This window comes from Sminthopsis crassicaudata, chromosome 2, assembly GCF_048593235.1.
Source record: "Sminthopsis crassicaudata isolate SCR6 chromosome 2, ASM4859323v1, whole genome shotgun sequence".
Lineage (NCBI taxonomy): Eukaryota > Metazoa > Chordata > Mammalia > Dasyuromorphia > Dasyuridae > Sminthopsis > Sminthopsis crassicaudata.
The window spans coordinates 182,799,864-182,807,058 of NC_133618.1; the positions used below are offsets into that span (position 1 = coordinate 182,799,864).

General features: G+C 31.6%; 1 protein-coding gene across 1 annotated transcript in view; it reads left to right on the forward strand.

Annotated features, from left to right (window-relative positions):
• CSMD1 (CUB and Sushi multiple domains 1) overlaps positions 1-7,195 on the forward strand; it is a 2,669,009-nt gene that overhangs the window by 902,494 nt on the left and 1,759,320 nt on the right.

A 7,195-nucleotide genomic window follows, 5' to 3' on the forward strand; every position in this document is an offset into this window, starting at 1 on the left:
TTGCCACTTTAGATTTCGCTAAGAGGAATACTAACAAGTGTTAACAGTGTGTTAAAGAGAGAGTAATATGTTGTGCTACATGTTCTGTTTCATTTCAAAATTGCTCTTAGGAGCTGAATCATGCATTTGTCCATAATCTTAGTTATTCACATTAAAGAGAAAACCTTATTGCCTGACTTCCTTCATTAAAAAATCCTTTATTAATATAATGAAAACTATCTTAAACTACATACATTTGTTACTTGCAGATAGAATCATCCTAAATAGGAGTGGAACTTTCCAAGCAAACACACACACACACACACACACAAACATATACATACACATGTGTATAAATATATTTAGGAGTGACATAACTCCTGTAACTGACATAATCCTTTCTTCTGTATTTCAATGGCTAACCCACATTTTTTTTTTTTTCAGTTTTGGTATTTTTTCAAACTCAAACTCCTCTCTAGGCCTTATAATCCCTTCAGGATTTGGATACCATTCTCTTCTTATAAAATAAGATAATCTTTGTAAGAAACATTTAGCACAGTGTCTGACATATAAAAGGTGCTATATAAATACTTCTTGCCTTTTTCCTTATTCAAAATAACAATTAAGTACCTGGTGACTCAACTTTCTGTTGATGAGCCTCTTGAAACTTGAATAAATTGATCCTTAAATAATGAACATATAGGAAACTGATAGTCATCCATGAAATCTTTCCAGCTTGGCAAGACTTGCCAAAAATTGAACCCCGCTGGTACAGTTCTCAGAAATCCAAAGGCACCACTATGTCATGATGAAGCACCAGTGAATGAGACAAAGATGGAAAACAAATAAAATCTGCAAAGCAGTAATTTTTAAAAAATATAATCTGTTATTTGATGTCTTCCACATTCTGTCTGCTTCAGATTACATTTGCAAATTTATTTTCCAATGGTCTCCAGTTATTCTGTTTCATTCGAACTGGATTGATTATTCACTCTGAACATTTCTATGCTTTCACCCTAACTATTTCTTGTATGTGAAACTGGCAACTGGTTCCCTCAATGTCTTGACTTTTTGAACTATTTGCCACTATTTACACAAAAACTTCCTTCTCTTTCAAAATGAGCTAAAATGTATTTCCTTCCTCTAACTTTCCAATAGTATTTCATCTGGTTCTTTTTTTTTTCCTCCTTCACATTTTTCATTATACTAGATATACTTGTATATACATGCTGTATCCCTACCCCACCAGAATATAAACTGAAATATTTTGTTCACCATAAGGTTCTTTTCAGCCTTGAGAATATTAGAATTATATATTTTTTATAAACTACATAATAGTTGTACTATCTTACACATACTGTAATAAAGATACCTTTAAATATCAGTATATGTCATATATAGTATAGATACTATTAGCATACTATATATACTATACATACCTTAGTTTTAATGGTTTCATATGTTATGCCATTGTATTCCTCTCCTTGTTCCTAATTCCAAACCATCCATTCAGTTTTAGAGTGGTTCTATCAAGTAGTTATTGATACTCATGAACAATTATATAATCCTGATTACACAATATCAAAGAATGGTTACATGAAGTAACAATATTTTTATACAAAGAGAAGGATTCCAAGTAAATGGATGGAAATTATTATATATACTAATAGGATAGTAGAGATATTGGAATTAATCCTGAGCTTTTAAAAGTTATATTTTGTTCTTCCAATCTTTCTAAATAAAAAATATTAAAGCATGTATTGCATATAATAAAATAGTGGAATCTTATGCCATCCACATTTAGGTGATGATTTATGAGAAATTTATTGTGATATATTTTTAACTTTGAAATTTAGACAGCTCTAAAACTCTGAGAGTTCTTCTCATGCTGTTAGTTTACTTTTGACAGAAATCTTGTCATTGACACAGGTTAGGGTGGGACTTCAGCAGCTGTGCTCTAAATCATGGCTGAAAAGACATCTTGTGTTCCAGTGGATTTTCTGGAGGATTTCTTGTTTTCAATCAGTAGTTATTGGATTTCACCTGCTATTTTCAAATCTTCTAAACATAGTTCTAGTTGGAAAAAAGTGCTTATTTTTTTTATGAAATGCTCTTGACATTTAAAATGCTCTCTGTGTGTAGGATGCTGAAAGACATTGTAGCTTCTATATTTTTTCATATCATTTTCACCTTGAACTTATGGGCATTTGGTCTATTTTTTCCATCTTAAAACGTGTTAGAATGAAGCAACATATTCAAGATAGCTTTCTATTTTTTTTGAAAAATAATCTTGTTCTGGAGAATTTGAAAGTGGTTAGGAAAAAAATATGTTGTCCATTAAAATGAAAAGAATATATTCAAATTTTTAGTCACATAACTTAATTCTTTAAAGTTATATTGAATCATATATTGTCGTTTTGGAGATTGTCTTATTTTATAAATGAGAAAACTGAGGCCCACAGAGCCAAGGTCACACAGGTAATATAATCATAGTCAGTATTTTAACTCATGTCTTCCAACTTCAAATCCAGTTGTGCTCTCCACTGAATTATACTTACTTTCCTCCTTTCCAAGAAAAGCATATAGTTAGGCGAATTTGAAATGAATATAACAAAAGATTATACAGTGTTTTTTTTTTTTTTAATAAAGTACAAGAGAATGATTACTTTCTATATACAATGATGACAGCAGCATTAGGTATATTAAGCAGAGAAATTAAAGAGATTGTGACCTCTCTAAAGTGCATACCAACTGTTATAATAGTAAGTTTTCTATTTTTATCCTAAATAATTGTCTTTCTTTTGCCATAGTTATTTTTGATATCCTTCACTCACACCCATATACACTAAATCTTCCCATGGGCTAATTAAACATGGGGCTGTCGAATCTGGCTTACACCACTGATATAAATAATCTATATTCTAGCCATCCTGTTGATGATAATCACTACTGTTATTTGGCTCCACAACTGCCCACTAAAAGATCATTCAATTATCTTATCCTAAATTTGATTTTTTACCATTGCCTAAGCAACCTACCATTTCCATGACAACTCAGGGGGCACATTTAGTTCAATTGCATTTGTTTCCGAAATTAAAAATAGATGTTGTTGAGAAGTTTTGAAGCTAGACCAGTGAAATCAAACCAAATTTTAATAATGAATTTGCTACAATCCTGCATGTAATTTAATATTTTAATGTCAGAGAAAAGGACCCCTTCCCTTTCCATCATGGCTGTACAATCTTTGTATAGAAAATTTATGAGATACATTTCATAATATTTATAATTTTTAAAGCTATTTTTACTTGTTTTAAATTGATTTTCAGCATTAGATTTACTGTGCTATATCAGAGGAAGGCCTGACTGGGCTTAGAGGCATGAGATTGTGAAGCAAGCGTATATAGTCTCCTGGGAAGATTTACCACACCAGTGAGGCTGGTTAGTCTTTAGAAAGGTCACTCCAAAGCCTTTAGAAAAACAAGAAACACTGAAAAGAGCTAAGAGAAGGGACTAAGGGGATAGCTAGCTTATGGTTTTATTGATTGCGACTGAGATTTTAATGGTTAGAAAAACAACTAGAATAACAACAGATCCATACACTGCTTCTTGTGTCTACCCTCTGTGGATTCATTTCATATACATTCTTCTATACCTTCTGATGAAAGATGGCAAACTCTTTTTAAAAATGTAAATAAACAAATAAAAAGCCTTTATACAGGAATGTACATGAGACCCCTTCTGCAATAAAGTATAATATATTTTCTTTCTTTTCTGGAATCATTTAAAATTTTAGTTCCAACTCCCCCCTTCTTCCACCCATTCCCCAGACCATAGAGAAAGCAAGTGATATGATGCCTTTTATACAAATGATCAGATAAAACACATTTCTGCACTAGCCAAAGGTGGGAGGAAAAGAGGGGAAGAAAACTAGAGGAAGGAAAAATATGATTAAAAGTCTCTAGTCTGAATCAATCAATTTTATATCTGCAGAAGGAAAGCATTTTTCATTATAAGTCCTTTGGAGTTGTTATATTTTTGAACATTTGACCCAACCTAGAAATCTAAAGAGTCTTGAGTACTTAGAGTCTCTACCAATTCCAAAGTCCTATGATCAAAGATACTATATGATCAGATTGATTGCAAAATGCATTTGAGAACCTAGATTTATATTCTCATTATTGAATTCAGAGAAATTATGGGACATTAACTCCATGTAGATTATGACCTTTTTGAAAAGTATAAATGAATAATTAAAAATAATTATTATGATAGTAGTATATGTAATATACTACATGACATAATGCTGACAGAATTGTATTGTATAGCACATTACACATTTATTGACACCTAGCTTTGAGAATACTTTCCCTCAATTCAACTATATTCCCAGAGCCCAAACAACCAGAAGGTTAATATCAAATTATACCAGTCATCTAAATCAACATTTAAGTCTTTTCTATTTTGTATCAAATATTTTCATTTTCAAAACATTTTTTGAAACATAATTTTCAACATTCACCCTTGTAAAATATTGTGTTCCAACTTTTCCCCTCCCTTCCTTCCACCCCCCTCCTCTAGATGGAACGTAATCCAATATAAGTTAAACAGGAGCAATTCTTCTATAAATATGTCCAGAATTATCATGCTGCACAATGAATATCAGATCAAAAAGGAAAAAAAAAAAACATGAGAAAAAAAAAAAAAAAACAAAAGCCAACAACAATAAAAAAGTAAAAATACTTAGTTGTGGTCCACATTCAATTCCCACAATCCTCTCCCTGAATGCAAATGGTTCTCTTCATCATAAGATCATTGGAAGTGGCCAGAATCATTCTGTTGTTGAGAAGAGCCATGTCCATTTGAATCTACCATCATATAATCTTGTTGCTATGTACAATGATTTGGTTCTGCTCACTTCATTTAGCATCAATTCATGTAAGTCTCTTCAAGTCTCTCTGAAATAATCCTGATCATTTCTTATAGAAAAATATTATCCCATAATGTTCATATGCCATAATTTATTTAGAAATTATCTACCAGATGGACATTCATTTAGTTTCCAGTTTTTTTTGCTACTACAAAAAGGCCTGCAAGAAACATTTTTGTACATGTTGGTCCCTTTCCTTACTTTATGATCTCTTTGGGATACAAGTACAGTAGAAACACTGCTGGATCAAAAGGTATTCGCAGTTTGATAGTCCTTTGTCATAGTCCAAAATGTTTTTTAGAATGATTGAATCAGTTCACATCTCCACCAATAATGTATCAGTGTCCCAGTTTTCCCATATCCCCTCCAACATTCTTCATTATCTTTTCCTGTCATCTTAGCTGATCTGACAGGTGTGTAGTGGTACCACAGAACTGTTTTAATTTGCATTATCTGATCAATAGTGATTTAGAGCACCTTTTCTTATGATTAGAAATAGTTTCAATTTCTTCATATGAAAATTGTCTGTACATATCCTTTAACCATTTATCAATTGGAGAATGGTTTGAATTCTTATAAATTTAAGTCAATTCTCTATGTGTTTTAGAAATTTATCAGAACCCTTGAATGTAAAAAAAATAAAATCTAGTTTATTGCTTCTTTTCTAATCTGGGCTGCATTGATTTTGTTTGTGCAAAAACTTTTTAACTTAATTTAATTAAGATTATCTAGTTTAAATTCAATAATGTACTTCATTTCTCTTTAGTCACAAATTCCTTTCTTCTCTACAGATCTGAGAGGTAAACTATTCTTTGGTCTTCTAATTTACTTGTAATATCACTCTTTATGTCTAAATCATGAACCCATTTCAATCTTGTTGAGTAAAGGATATTAGGTGTGGGTCAATGCATAGTTTCTGCCATACTAATTTCCAATTTCACAAAAAATTTTTCTCAAATATTGAGTCCTTATCCCAAAAGCTGGGGTTTTTGGATTTGTTAAACCATAGGTTACTGTAGTTATTATGTGTTTTTTCTCTAAGGAAGGTATATCCTTTACATTTAATCTAAATGTTTTCTCAAAAGAAAAACAATAATTTTAGTATTAAGAGAAGTGACAAATGAAAGAGAAGAAATCATTTAAGAAAAAAAAATGGGAAAAATTCCATTAATTCCATTCAAATCCATGTGTTTTTTTTAAACATATACTATTATAGATGTGGCTCTTTCTAATAATGAGATGATTGAGGCCAATTCCAAAGATCTTGTGATGAAGAAAGCTGTACACAACCAGAGAGAGGATTGGGGGAGTTGAGTGTGGATCATAACATAATATCCTCACTTTTTTTTGCTATTGTTCACTTGCATTTTGTTTTCTTACTTGTTTTTTTCCCCCTTTTTAATCTGATTTTTCTTATGCAGTAAGATGATTATATAAATATGTTTACATATATTGGATTTAACATATATTAACATGTATAACATATATTGGATTGCTTATCAACTAGGGGAGGGAATGGGGGGAAGGAAAAGAAAATTTGGAACACAAGGCTATGCAAGGGTCATTGTTGAAAAATTATCCATGCATATATTTTGAAAATAAAAAGGTTTTGAAATTTTTTAAAAAATATATACTATTACAAGATTATCATAAAAGGGCAGGGGAAGGAAATAAATAGGATGTTTTCCCGAGGTTCCTACATTCTATTAGTTCTCTGGAGTTCTTAGTTGGCCATATGTAAAAGCTTCCCTAGACTCACTACATTGCTCTCTGATATTCTCTAATCATCTTCATGCCATGCTGCTAAACTCTAGCTTTCACCTCCTACTAGGGACTACGCACAATAATTCATCAAACATTAAGGAAAAAAGAGTAATAGCAACATGACAGTTTGTAACAAGACTATTTGAAATGTTACAAACAGGACTATCTGAATTATCTCAAACATGAATACGAGAATAAAGTAGTCATGATTAAGATCACAAAAATAATAAAAAAATAATTGATTGGATTAATTTATTTAAGGATTGTTTAAATGTAATGTTCTCTTTGGTTGGTTTTCTGGGAAGTCTTGGAGCAGCCTTCTTTTCAACAGAGTAATCACCACAAGAATAGCCTGGTGTTAAAGTATAAACTCTTTATTATCTCCTACACAATCCAGTTTTCTTGCCTGGGGAACCAGGCCAGCTTCAGTAGAGAAGTGAAGGAGGACCATAAAGGTGGAATTAATCTGTCTCTGTATCCCTTCCGAGTCTGTGTCTAGTCCTTCTGAGTCTGTCTATGGCTCTG